General features: G+C 41.4%; 1 non-coding gene across 1 annotated transcript; it reads left to right on the top strand.

Annotated features, from left to right (window-relative positions):
• Positions 1-11,501: 11,501 nt before the first annotated feature.
• On the top strand, positions 11,502-11,697 carry LOC147881434 (U2 spliceosomal RNA). The gene has a single exon (XR_015540517.1). It is a non-coding gene; the product is annotated as a U2 spliceosomal RNA (small nuclear RNA).
• Positions 11,698-15,059: the final 3,362 nt, after the last annotated feature.

Here is a 15,059-nt window from a genome sequence, read left to right on the forward strand (position 1 = left end):
TCGCTGATGTGTCTACTACCAATTCATATTCCTCCTCCCATTAAGTGGCCATCTCTCTTTCTTCTATGGGCTAGGTCTGCATGAGCTATAGCTGGTGGTATAGTTGGTTGTATTTCTCCAATTGTTCGCAATTAGAGGCATGCAAGGCTTTGATTTGGCAGTGCATTGCTTGATGTACCTTTTTGTCTCCTCTCGGTATTGCTCAAGGGTGAGATTTGTTTTGTTCATCTAGAGGAAATTTGTATCGGCCCAAGCTATTTCCACTGAGAGCTCTTATTCAAGGGCCTCATTCCTTTTATAACGTCCTAAGCCACAGGCGCTATGGAAAAGAAGATAATGTGCATACTCACACACGTGACACAGAGAGTATGCAAAATAGAATGAGAACACAATTTATCCGAATCTGTGAATATGCATAATGATCAAGAGACACTACGTCTCGTGGGCATACAAGGTATGTTGTTGCAACCATTGATTGAAGGGTTGTGGCCAATTGTGCCCCTTGGGATTTGTGCTAACCTTGCACACTGTTAATGCCTTAACACATGGCACTCATGGTGGACTACATGAATCCACTCCGCGTACAATTGCTCCATGTTGACAAACACTGTCCTAGAACTGTTGCTAGGAAATGTGCCATTGTGTCCGACATCCGTCTCCTATGCAACTCCGCAAAGGTGCTATGAAGCCTCTCTTCATGTAGCGTGCAGACCTAGTGTACAGGCTCCTCCACATTTTGGACCTACGTGTGCGAAGATAGTAGGCTTCGTTCTGTTAGGCCTAGGCCAGCTGTTGTTGGGCTGCATTTTCAATCTGCAAGTCCTCATTGTACCTCTCTAGAGCGGCTCCCGTTGCGCTCCTTTGGCCTGTTGAGCTGTCCATTACCATGACACTAGTTGAATCAGATAGTGCCCACATGCCTCCAACTAGGTAGGTGGTGATGCTAGTTGTGTGTTGCATGGAGAGTTTGTCCCATGGCTGTGGCTGCCCACAGTGATGAACAATGCTTGTTGTAATGGAAGGGAGCACACCACCTGCATCAACATTGTGGTTGTCCCTTCTATTGCATAAGGACCACATTGGTTTGCATCACTGAAATGCTCAAGATTTGCTCTTGCCCGATGATGGAGGGATAATCCCAACTGCATTGCCTGTCTCACTAATCCAATGTTGGAAATCCCCACCACTGTATTGACCAGACTTGTTACCGTCGGAAGGGAGCTGGTAACCTCATTCAATGCTGTTGTCCTTGCCATGCTGGTTGTGGTTGCCAAAACTAGGTTGTGGGTATCCGCATCACTTGCTGCTTCCATCACTACTACGAATGATTGATGTTGTGTCATGACTCCTTCCAAAGTCGACTGAGAAGAGATCAGTGGAGGCATAGGTTCTGTTGACACTACTTCTAACACCAACTAGGAGGAGGTCGGTGGAGGCAAGGGGGGCACTGGAGCTGTTGAGGTTGGCGTCGCCTGTGTGCGAGCTTGCGACGAGCTGCCACCTGCTTGATTGTGCTTTCTTTTCCTCTATCACTCAATGCGGGAGATTCTTGGGCTATCTGGCTAACAACCTGATGATAGTGCCGCCAAGGTACAAGGGCACTTTGGTGTTGCTAGTAATTGAGAAGAGAAGGTTGAGCACTTGGCCCACCTTTGTCATAATTGTTTTGGCCCTCATCATCGTGGTGATCTCACCACTCTTGTTGCCTCTACTCGAAGCCGCTCCTTGAACACTACCACCCATGTCATTGGTTGTGTCTCTGCCAACAACAATATCGCACAGGTATGAATTAAAATTGTATAGCCTTGGCCTAAAGAAAGACTGACTCCAGTACCCATCGGTAGCCTTTCCTGAGATGCATGTCTGCATGGTTGCTTAGTTGATACTCTCATCGTACCATTGGCCCAAAATCCATCGCATCAGGTGTCGAGAAGTCTTGTGTTTCTCCATCCATAGGCAAGTAGAGCCGATCATAAATCAATGCCACTGTCAAGGTCCATGGCCCATCCAGTGTGTCCACATGATCAACTTGCTCCAACTGCCTACATTGTTGCACTGTCTTCGGGTGCACAACAATTAGCAAGCCCAATTGATGCTTGAAAGTGTCCTCAGCCTCTGTAGGCACAACTAGTGATCAATTGTCTCTTCGTTGTGATCTCGAAGAGGTGTCACAATGTTGGTTTGTACCAGCACCATGCCCATGAGTCTCGGAGAAGAAGGAGAGGTAGGAAGGAAACGTTGGAGCTAAAAGGAATGTTGAGGATGTGGAGGTGTGAAAGGCAAGAATAGGAAATTGAGAGTGTGAGGGAGAAAATAGGAAAGAAAAAGAGTGAGAAATTGGTCGTGAACAAGGACTGTAGCTAAACTAAGCTGATGACCAGGCGTAGTGGTGGGTAGATGCATGGTGGCTACTATTGAACTCTAGATCCCAGCAATAGGTACATGCTCATCACCACAAGGAGTGCACGATTCCATAGTTGGATATTGTGTGCCTACCCCAATCCATGGAATGAGTACTTTGCGCATGACTAGGAATGGGCATTTAATACGGCCTTCATGATGATATCTCCGCAACCGAAATCCGTTCAGTGGAAATGGTAACACCTGCCCCTGTAGATCTGCCAAATAGAAAGATGTCAATTTGCAATACTTGTAGATCCAAAAGGGACCTGACCACCACATCTTGAGCTTCCTCTACATGTGGCCCATGTGACTGTTCAAGAGCAAGACCAGTTGTCTCTTTGTAAAGAATTTCTTCTTCGACGTTAGGTCTACTTGTCTCTTCCTTCATGCTTGAACTATCTGGGTCAAGTAATAGCTCTCCATTCTCTCTTCTTCCGTATGCTCTAGAACATCTAGTCAGAATTCCATGGACTCTTGCGGAATCAGCCTTTCCGCAATTGTAATGCAGAGGCTTGGCACAACATATTCCACTGGTGTAATGGCCTCCACCCTAAATGCCAACTTGAATGGTGTCACGCCGGTGGCGACTTTGAATGATGTGTGATATGCCTAGACTGTGGAAAGGAGCTTCCCATTCCAATCTGTGCAATGACTATTCACCAGTAATGTGGTAATCCACTTGAATTGATTATTGTAATACTCTGCCTTTAACATTCACTTGCGGATAATAAGATGATGATGTCTTGTGAATGACCATGTAGAAGCTCGTCATTTCCTTCACCACTTGTGCCACAAAATGCTTCCCTCTATCGCTCACTAGCTCAATTGGATAGCCAAACTAAGAGAACACATCCTTGTATAAACACTTGGCTGTGGAGCGTGTAGTGTTGGATTTATAAGTCCAAAGATACGGGGTCCTACTTTTAGGGCCTGAGTTGCCAATGGGGTCCTACTTTTGAGGCCTAAATGCATGAAATAGGCAGTGCGTTAACGCGCTGCCTATTTCAGGCATTCAGGCCCTAAAAGTAGGACCCCGTATCTTTGGACTTACATATCCGAATGGGGTCATGTCATATATCAAATCGAATGGCAAGATCCAATTTAGATGGTTTTCATGTCCATTTTCTCCATCAACTAAAACTATATTCATCAAATAATGTTGTTTATCAATTTTTAGCATACCCCCCCCAAAATCAAGACCCCCATTGCAAAGAAAGGTAAGGAACACAAGTGCTTGTTCTTACGCTCATGAGACAACAAAATGCATGAAATAGGCAACCAATGGGGTCCTAATTTTGCTGTATATATTTACGTATGTATATATGTATGTATATACATACATATATATCTATATGTGTATATGTGTGTGTGTGTGTGTGTGTGTGTGTGTGTGTGTGTGTGTGTGTGTGTGTGTGTATGTATGTATGTATGTATCTATATATATATATATATATATATATATATATATATATATATATATATATATATATATATATATGTATATGTATATGTTGATGCATATATGTATATATTGATGCATACAATTTTGATATATGGAGAAAATGGACATGAAAACCATCTAAATTGGCTCTTATCGTTCGATTTGATATATGACATGATCCCATTTGGTTTGTAAGTCAAAAGATATGGGGTCCTACTTTTAGGGCCTGAATGCCTAAAATAGGCAGCGCGTTAACGCGCTACCTATTTCATGCATTTAGGCCTCAAAAGTAGGACCCCATTGGCAACACAATGGGATCCTAGTTTTGAGGCCTAAATGCATGAAATAGATAGCGCGTTAACGCATTGCCTATTTTAAGCATTCAAGCCCTAAAAGTAGTACCCCGTATCTTTGGACTTGCATATCCAAATGGGGTCATGTCATATATCAAATCGAATGGCGAGATCCAATTTAGATGGTTTTCATGTCCATTTTCTCCATCAACTAAAACTATATTCATCAAATAATGTTGTTGATCAATTTTTGGCATACCCCCCCAAAATCAAGACCCCCATTGCAAAGAAAGGTAAAGAACACAAGTGCTTGTTCTTATGCTCATGAGACAACAAAATGCATGACATGGGAAACCAATGGGGTCTTACTTTTGACGTTTGTATGTATGTATGTATGTACATACATACATACATACATACATACACACACACACACACACACACACACACACACACACACACACACACACACATATATATGTAATATGTATGTATATGTTGATGCATATATGTATATATTGATGCATACAATTTTGATATATGGAGAAAATGGACATGAAAATCATCTAAATTGGCTCTTGCCGTTTGATTTGATATATGACATGACCCCATTTGGATTTGTAAGTCCAAAGATACAGGGTCCTACTTTTAGGGCCTGAATGCCTGAAATAGGCAGCGCGTTAATGCGCTGCCTATTTCATGCATTTAGGCCTCAAAAGTAGGACCCCATTGTGTTGAATGGGGTCCTACTTTTGAGGCCTAAATGCATGAAATAGGCAGCGCATTAATGCGTTGCCTATTTCAAGCATTCAGACCCTAAAAGTAGCACCCTGTATCTTTGGACTTGCATATCCGAATGGGGTCATATCATATATCAAATCGAATGGCAAGATCCAGTTTAGATGGTTTTCATGTCCATTTTCTCCATCAACTAAAACTATATTCATCAAATAATGTTGTTTATCAATTTTTGGCATACCCCCCCCAAAATCAAGACCCCCACTTTGTTGTATGTATGTAAGTATGTATATATGTATGTATATACATACATATATATCTATATGTGTATATATATGTGTGTGTGTGTGTGTGTGTGTGTGTGTGTATACACACACACATGTATGTATGTATGTATATATATATATATATATATATATACATACATACATACATATGTATATATTGATGCATAAATTGATGCATATATTTATGCATACAGTTTTGATTGATGGAGAAAATCGGCATGAAAACCATCTAAATTGGCTCTTGCTGTTCGATTTGATATAGGACATGATCCCATTGGGATTTGTAAGTCCAAAGATATGGGGTCCTACTTTTAGGGCTTGAATTCCTGAAATAGGTAGCTTGTCAATGTGCTACCTATTTCATGCATTTAGGCCTCAAAAGTAGGACCTCATTTGGTCCTACATGGGGTCCTACTTTTGAGGCCTAAATGTATGAAATAGGCAGCGCATTGACGTGCTGCCTATTTTAGGCATTCAAGCCCTAAAAGTAAGACCCCGTATCTTTGGAATTACAAATCCAAATGGGGTCATGTCATACATCAAATCAAATGGCAAGAGCCAATTTAGATGTTTTCATGCCCATTTTATCGATTTAATAAAACTATATGCATCAAATAATGTTGTTTATCAATTTTTGGCATACACTCCCAAAATCAAGACCCCCATTGGAAAGAAAGGTAAGGAACACAAGTGCTTGTTCTTATGTTCAGGAGACATTAAAAAAGAGGCCTAGTAGCCCAAAAATGGCAGCGCATCAATGCGCTATCATTTTTGGGTTGCCAGGACTCTTTTTTGTTGTCTCACAAGCATACATATGGAGGTTATTATACAATATAACTAAGAAGTAGTATTGAAGTAGTTCTACAATTTGGATGCATTAAGAGCATTCATATAGCAAGGAAGAATATAATAATTGAATACATTTTTTTTTCAATACATATTGCTAGTGAGACTACCAAAAAGAGGCTCTACCCCTCATGATGTCTCTGGATACAGAATATGAGATTGCTTGATGCTTGGATTGCAGCTAGAAACGTTGCATGGGCAAAGCCACTATATTCCTCAAGTGTTGGAAATTGATGTATGGCTCAAGTGCTAGAATGTGCAAATCATGGCCAAAATCAAGACCCCTTAGAGATTCCATGAGGCCTATCCGTTTACTACTACACACGTCACCTTTAGTCGAGGGCAGAACCATTTGTCATCATAGGCAGTAGGTTCATGGGACCCCATCCCATGATCCAAGGCATTATTCAAAGACAAAGTATTTCTGACCATTCCCAAATTGAGTTTGCCAATTCCTAATCTGATTGATTTCATTTACTGGACTTGCAATGCTTGCAAAGCCCTTGCTTAAGCTTGAATGAGCCTCTTGATTTTGGGGGTATAATGGTTAAAAATGGCTTAACACGCCCAAAATCAAGAGGCTCATTCAAGCTTAAGCAAGGGCTTTGCAGGTCTTGTTTTTGGGTGGCAAAAGCACGAAAAATGATAGCGCATTAAGGTGTTGCCATTCTTATGCTTCCCCCCTCCAAAAACAAGACCCCCAAGCTATTCATTGGAGACACCAAAATGAGGAGAAGGATGACGTGAGGAGTAGAGGAGCTGGCCAATGAGGGGAGGGACAGCCTTGGAATTGCCAGCAACAAGCATGATGCAAGGAGGTGAGAAGGCAAAGAAGCAAGGAGGTGAGGAGGTGAGGAAGTAAGGAGGCGAGGAGGCAAGAGGCACTCTTGAAGGGCAACAAGAGAGTGGAGGTGGCCGAAAGAGTAAGCAGGAAAGGGAGGGATGGAGATTGCTTGTAGGAAATGCTTGGATTAATGCTACAAATGCCATTTTTTTGTGTGTGTTTTGCAGCATGAAATTTTTATGGCATTTTTCTTTTAAAAAATACAACATTGTTGTGATTAATTGTGCTACAAACAACTCAAGCCGTAAAGCACCAGGGATTTGTACAACAATATACATCACAAATGGATGCATACACTCATATACATCACCGATGGATGCATACACTTATACTCACATCAATTTACAATATCGTATTAGATGGACCCTTAGCATATATGTGTGCATAGAAGACCATTTCCTACATTGATCCCTGATTTCATAGTTAAATTATTCCCTTTCTCACATTCTAACATGTGAAAATTTAATGTACATGCATTATGGGCACATTATATTGCAGTTTATGATTAACTTTTTTTATGAATGCATGATACTTGTATATGGTCAAGGAAGGTATATTATCATTTTTGAATGACAACATTACTCTATGCTCCATTTTATCCTATATTAGAAACTATGATCACTAGATATTACATAAATGTATTGCTTGATTATATCCTATACTAAAAACTATTTTGACCTAAATACATAATGCCAATTGAGGTTAGTACTCATGACAAGTGATGAAAACAATCTAATGGTATGAATGAGATCTTGTAAAATTTGGATATATAATATGGGTACTATGTTGATTGAGCTATTTTTCTAAGGGAATATTTTCAACTTAATTACTAAATACATACTAACAATGGTGACCTGATTCCCATCTATATGTATAATCAAGTTTTACTTTGTGTTAAAAAAAAAGCTTTTTCATAAGGTTAAAATTCGAATAGTATTTATATTTGTTTAAGACTACCCATTGAGCTGGCTCCTATCCTTATATTGAACATGATAATGTTCATAAAGATTTTATGAATACAAATAGATAGCATTGGCTCTCTTTTGAGTGGTTGGGAATGAACCCTAAAAGTACCCTAAAACGACTATGTATTCCCTTATTTGTAGCATGGAAGTGATCATGGTAGAGTGGCATAATCCCTATTTTGCTTTTTTCATAGGTTCTTTTGCTACTCATGGTTGGCGGATACACCACGGCATAGATCAGAATAGATATTTGGTTTTTTGCTTCAACTTGCTTGACTAGACTTTCCTTGATGATTGTTCGTGCATGATGAGTAGTCACTGGCTTAATTGATGCATTAAGTGCAATGTTTTCCTTAAAGTTTTGCATACTACAGGATACGAGTTTGCTTATAGGGGTGGAAATAGAAGCTTGTTAATGCCTAGTGCATATTTTCCGTTAGATGCAGTAGGATACTAGTTACAGAGTGTCTTTGCCAATTATTTCACTTGAATCATGCTCCTCTTATGCTTGAGTTTGTAGTCACGTATTGAGTTTAACATAATAGTCTACAGGATACTGGATGAGCACTCAACATAGTGGTTAGATGCATTCATTTCTAGTTCCGATAGAACTATCATTTAGACATTGGTCATAATAGAAGTATGGAGGGCTAAAATCCTTTTTTGGCTCCCTAAGTTTTTTAAAGCATGGTATTGTCCAGATTACATAGGTATTTTCACTAAGCAAAATTAATCCTTATGATGAAAATGTGTTTTTTTTCTTTTGACATAGTTAGTTCTGTTTCCATGTTTTTGGATCGAATGTATGGATGATCTTCTGCAAGCATAAAAGACATGATATGTATATGTAGCACATGATCATGTTTACATATTTTTAGTCATATATTCTACCTTGTGATCTATCATTATCTTGCTGTGTGGATGTTCAATCTGAGTAGTGTTTGCTTTTTTTATCGCAAATTTTATGTATTGTTGTGTCTCTACCTCTCCACAATGACTCAAATTGATAGTATGGGGATGAAAGAGAAGTTAATTGTGAGTTTCAGGCATGCCTTCATTGTTGGAATATATTTGATTTGATTATGATCATAGCAATTGTTCCAATGATATTGAGAGGAATAAGATGCTGGATGAGGTTCTCGCTCGCTTGAAACCTATTTAATCTTGCTCGCTTATTTGGGGCTTCTCACTTTTCTCCGCTCGCTTTTTGGTAATCCTCAACATAGATTGTGGTCCATAAAACATCTTGTACAGATCCACATCCAAAGTATTTGGAGAACTAGTTGAGATTGTTGCATGTTGTATGTACTTTGGAGTCCTCCTTTCAAGCTTTATCTTCATAATGAGACTAGCTATTCGAGTGTCATTGTGCTTTCAATATCATTTTTAGGATGCCAAGACGAATTCTCTATTATTATTGGACCTTTCAATTTATGGATTTTTGTTTGATTGATGCAAAGTACCGATCAACATGTATGGTGTTATGTGTGTATTTATGGATTCTAGAATATTTTGAAGGCCTTTCCTTCGTTTTTGTGTTGCCACTACTTGCTAATTTTACTATTGCTTGATTTGTCAGTGTAGTAGTGTGTGTGACAATGTGTCGGTCGATAGTATTGTCTTTTGCATTACATTGTAGGCCCCTTTATAATACTTCTTATCTTGAGTTTGTTGTTTAAAGATTGTGGTCGTTTGTTGTTGTCGAGCCTGATATTGTTCTTTGGCCATGGCTATTGTTTTTGTGGGCTATTCTCCTTTGATTTGTTGAGTCTATTGAGCTTTTGCTTGTCTATGGGTATTGTTTGTCTGCCTTGTCTGCCTTGAAGTGGCTGAACTTTTGCTCTATTTATATGCCATTATTGCTTGTCCGCCTTGTCTTCCTTGAAGTGGTTGAACTTTTGCCTATTTATATGCCATTATTGTTGTCTGTCTATCTTACTTTCTTGTATGACTCTTTGGTTGGTTGCTTGCGGCTGAAAAGGGAAGAAATCAAGGATCATAGAAAGAAAAAATGCCAAGAAGGACCTCTCTCTCTCTCTCCCCCCCCCCCCTCTCTCTCTGTAATTGGAGTCACTCTTGCAAAAATAGACGATTAAAGAAGATCTAAAGTCCCTCAAATCCATAGAAAATTCAAGCTTACAATTCACATATAATCACTCAAGGGAAGAAATCTCAAGCTTCAAAAAGCATATTCTTAGTAATGTTTCCCATGAGCATGAGGAAGATAAGGGTCATGTAGGAGGGAGAGAAATGTAAATTTCATTCCTACATATCTGTTGTTTCATGGCTATGAGCATCACACCATCAAGATCTACAAATGAGATATAAATGAAACACCCAACCCAAACAAACCAAACAAACATACAATAAACACACATATTAATTGCATGCAAGTCATGTAGTGGTAGCTCTTGGACACCCAATGAAAGAGAGACACACACACGAAAAGAAATACATACGAGTAATTGAAAACTCGATCCAACCAATCAACTAAAATTTCAAAAGAATCAAGGGCAGTTGTAATGGAGAAGTAGTAATTGAGTGGATAGAGGATATCATGAACATGGATGGGACCAAATAGGGTTGTTATTTATCATCAACCTTGTTTGGTATATGCATTGATAAATTGGAGCCTTCACGATGACACTAGGTGGAGCAGACTTATCCTTTAACCCTAAATCTATTGTATGTAGATCATGCGGTTTTACTATCCTCCTCAATCTAGGGTCTTCAATGACACCTTGATGCACTTATGAATTTTTGTGAGGCTCATTATTTAAAGATGAACCTGGGTAGAAGATCATGATTTTCCACACATCTCGGGAAGCTACACATCTAGAGTAGTTTAGCTTTGATGGGGCGATTTTGTAACTGTGCCAAACTTTGTCGATGGAGTGGTAAGAAATGATGATGTGGCATTGTGTTATGATATGGTAATTTATCTTCACGTTCTGCTTACAAAAGAATGCCTACTATGTGCTTAGGCGGCACTTGATGATGTAGCCCTACTGACATGACTTGATGATGTGGGATGATGAAGTGCATGCTAATTGGATTTGTTGACATGGCAATTGTGATGACATGGCATGCTGATTGTGCATTGATGGTATGGTAGTGGTGCCACATGGCATAGAGGATAAGGCTATCTTCTTCATGGTTGAACTACCACGTGGTAGTGTGTGGACCCACGAATCGTGCATCTTATATGTACTTTACAGTCCCGTTTTCAAGCCCAATCTTCAAGATGAGACCAAGCATGTAGGCCTGATTGAGCAAAGGGTATGCCGCTCCTGCCAAAGTCGAGAGTCAGTGCTTTCAGTCCCATTTTTATGACCCCATGACTAAGTGTGTCGTATTTGGTGCTTTTGCTCTCTAAGTGTGCGTGCCAAATAGTGCATGTTTGCCTAGTGCCTTGACTCAGTGTCGATAAATTATTTAGTCTCTCCTCCATGAGTCGTGCTCGCCAACCTTGTCGTTGGGCTAAATGTTCCTAACATGACCGAGTTTTTTTTTGCGACACGATGGTGTATAGTCCATTGCCAAGGCTTTTGAAGAGGTCATAGGAGAATATGGAATGCTTAATGGACACATGGCGGACGTGCAAGACGAGATATCCCATAGGTAAACATGCAAAAGGGGGTGAGGGGGGGCCTTCTTAAGGCAGCCTGCAGCCCTCATCCTCTCATACCTTTCTCGGCCTTTTGGCTAAGATCAAGTGTAGTATCTGTTCTTATCAGTTTAATATCTGATACGTGACCCATCGGGTCACATGATATTAACCTAATTTCTTTCAGGGGGCGGCCCCATCCGGCAGCTTGCTGCCCGGGACCGCGCGCGTCGCCTCTGTCTTGCACTATCTCAGAGGCCTGGCGCACCCCTTTTCCTCCCCTTCCGGGGGGAGGAGCCCAACTCAAATCCTAATAAGGAGGGTCGACTGATTTTCTGTTGGTTGCTGTTCGAGACGACGGAGGCGCAATTCTGGACTCTGGAGGCTCGCAACAGCAGGGTTGGTCCATGGGTAAGAAAATTGACGAGGTACACAGGACTGAAGATGCGGCTAAGATGTTGCCATGCGTAGCTCGTCATTTTGGAACTCCTCCTGTAGTGAAACTCCCGGTGTCATCGAATCCGCATTCTTGTCTGCACTGCACAACGCCTAGTTGCATTCAGCTTCCAGACAGCGCAAGGAGCACCTGCTCCTGTTATAGGAATGCCGTTCGCAGACTACTGCTATAACGATGCTGCTCGGAGACATGTTGATATCAGCCTTTCAGAGACCTTTGGCTCAAGACACATTCGCTCCTGCCCGCCTTAGCCTCACACGACTCCAACCGATCCATCCATTCGTACAAGACTTGCTTCTAATAATGTGATGGCAGTCACGCACTTAGGAGGGATACTAGGACTATCATCGATTTTTGTCATAGTAGCCCGTCCCTGCTATGGCTATGCATGATGGAGTTTATGGTTGACTGTCTGTCATGAGATTGAACTCTGTAGCGGATGAGTTTGGCTAGATATATGCATAGGGTACACATACACTGCCTCTAAGTTGGCACAGGAGGTCAAAGAAGAGGAACTTCGTGCGTAGTACAGCTCGACACTGCAGTAACTCAAAGGTAACTTTGAGAAATCCAGAGACCCCTAATTAGTTGTTGAAGTATGACGATGTCTTTTTCATCTCTAGTATGCACTTGTAGGAGTATGCGCATACTTGGTGAAGAGAAAGGTGAACCTCCTAGGCCGTGGAGTGCGGCTTTTCTTTTCCCTCCAAGAAGTAGTACATTTTATTAGATGCTTTGAAAACAGTACAAAATATCGCGTTGCCGATCAAAGGCCGAATTCAGCAGCATAAGATAGGGCCCGGATTTCTCCTGATTGAGAATGACTACTACCCACTAGCCATAGATCAGTTTTCTATCACTGCATCGGCCTTGATGGACCGACTCAGAGAGTTGTTAGAGAGGTTGGACCAGCTTCTCACATTGAGAGAGGACGAGCAAGCCATAGGTATCAACCATGTGAGACCACTCTTGCATTATCCGTCATATGGAGCAGCTCTGAACAGATTGCCGTAGAGACGAGTGAGGATCCGGAATGACAATATGGAAACCGTTGATTATATAGCCCAGCTCAGCATAGACAATGAGCAGGAACCTAGAGACCACAAAGAGAGCTGCACTTTTGCCCAAAACCAGAGTCCATGTGTGGGCCAAAGGATGGATAGATCTGCCTAAACCGTTGATCTCTATTAAGTACAAGGACACTAATGTACGTTCCATGTGGCAGCCTGTGTGCTGCTCACATGGCAGCCACTTCATCCCTCTTCCTTCCCTCTATTTCTCTCCGAAGACGTTAATAAACTTTCTTTCTTTCTTTCTCTAGGTGTCACTCCCCCACGCTCTCCTTACTTGGCAGCTTACAAGTGGGGAGTTGACCCATCCATTTGCTAGAAAAGAGGGATCTCTATTAAATACAAGGACACTAATGTACGGTGCATGTGGCAGCATGTGTGCTGCCCACATGGCTGCTTCTTCATCCCTCTTCTCCCTCTATTTCTCTCTAGGTGTCACTCCCACACGCTCTCCTTATTTGGCGGCTTACAAGCGCGGAGTAGAAAAGTGGGATGGAGGTTGCTTGCTACAACAAACGCTCCCCACAGCAAAAGATAATCAAGATAGTCCACAGGAATCACAGATTGTACCAGAAAACCTGTACCATGAGCTCCAGATGAGCTCTCAACTAGGTAATCTTCTGATGATAGCGTACTTCTTTCACCTGTAGATGTCCCCGTCTCCACCACCAAGGCATCAATAGGCCCATTAAGTCCACCTTCCAGCAACCTGCAACTGAGCTTCGAAGAAGCACCAAGTCTTACGTCTCTGCCTTCTAGGAAGGCTTTTACCTTCCAATCTCTCCTTACCTAAGAAACATACAGTAGCATGCCACTACGTTTGCTTCTGAAAACAAGCTATGTACCTCATGGAGGCACTCACAGCTACCTTGTGTAATCCTTTAGTTCTTTCTTCAATGTTCCCAGCTTCAATCTAACACTAACTTCTGAGATCCTTTCAAAGAGGCTTTCATCATGCCGACGATAGCGACTTTGCACCCATAGCAATCTGAGCACTGCTGTCATTCCTCTCCACAAAGGTGGTTAGTTTCTCTCTAGATCACCATTTAAAGTCGGACATACATAAGATCTGCTTATCTTACCTCAGCAACACTTCAAGTTGTTGACAAGAAAGGATGCTCAGTGATTATCACATTTGCTGCCGGTTTCGTTGGACTTCTTTCTCCTTTTGGTCATCCTCCTTCTTTCTGTAGTCCTTCACCAAATGCCCTGGCTGGCTGTAGTAAAACCATCTCGTCTTCTCCTTGTTCCCACTGGTTGAACTCGTCGTCATCATCAGTCTTGTCATTTCTGTTTTTGTTGTTGTTGGGCTTTCCATCGCCAGGCTTGCCCTTACCTATGCCTTCACTCTTGTCTTGAACATTGAAGCCTCTTGGGCTTCCTCCTGAAAAGGTAGAGGCACTAACTCCCTTGGCGTGATTTGCATTTGAGAATTCATGCGCATAGCATTGTTGTTCTATTATATTCAATAATTGATTGAATTAGGGTTGTGACTAGAGATGCTTTCATCCCTCCAGTCATCCCTTGAGGTGATAATGAAGTTACACTATGCTTCATTTTTGGGAGGCTAGTTGATATCAGAGCATATCATGTTTTCGAACATGGTATTAGATCCTGGGTGCAACATGGTCTTAGAGACAAGGCTGAAAGATTTCCATTTCTACATCAATGCTGAAGGGGTTCCTCGAGTTGAGAAAGCTTAGTGTGCAATTAAGTTTTGAAGTTCCTCAACTAACGAAAGGCTTGCCTCAAGGTGGGTAGCTGGATGCCATCCCCAACCTTAGGAAGGCTGGCAAGCTTGATGGATTCAACTATCCACTATGGAAGCTGAAGATGAATGATCACTTGGTTGCTAGCAAATTACTACCAGAGTGGAGTTGTTACTTGAGGACATCGAGAACGCATATCAAAGCGGTTGACTATTGCAATAAATTCTATTGCAGCTCAAGATTTGCTAGTGCGAGATGCAGCATTGTCTTTCCATGCATATAGATGGCCAAAACATCACCAAAGGCATAGAAGGTGCTCAAGGAGACTTTTGAGGTGAGCCATGAATGCGCTTGAAAGTACAAGGTGTAGCTGGTATTTAGAGGGTTTGGAGATTGTCC

This window comes from Dipteris shenzhenensis, chromosome 31 (genome assembly GCF_047967505.1).
Source record: "Dipteris shenzhenensis isolate YYH24624 ecotype China chromosome 31, Dip_SZ_1.0, whole genome shotgun sequence".
NCBI lineage: Eukaryota > Viridiplantae > Streptophyta > Polypodiopsida > Gleicheniales > Dipteridaceae > Dipteris > Dipteris shenzhenensis.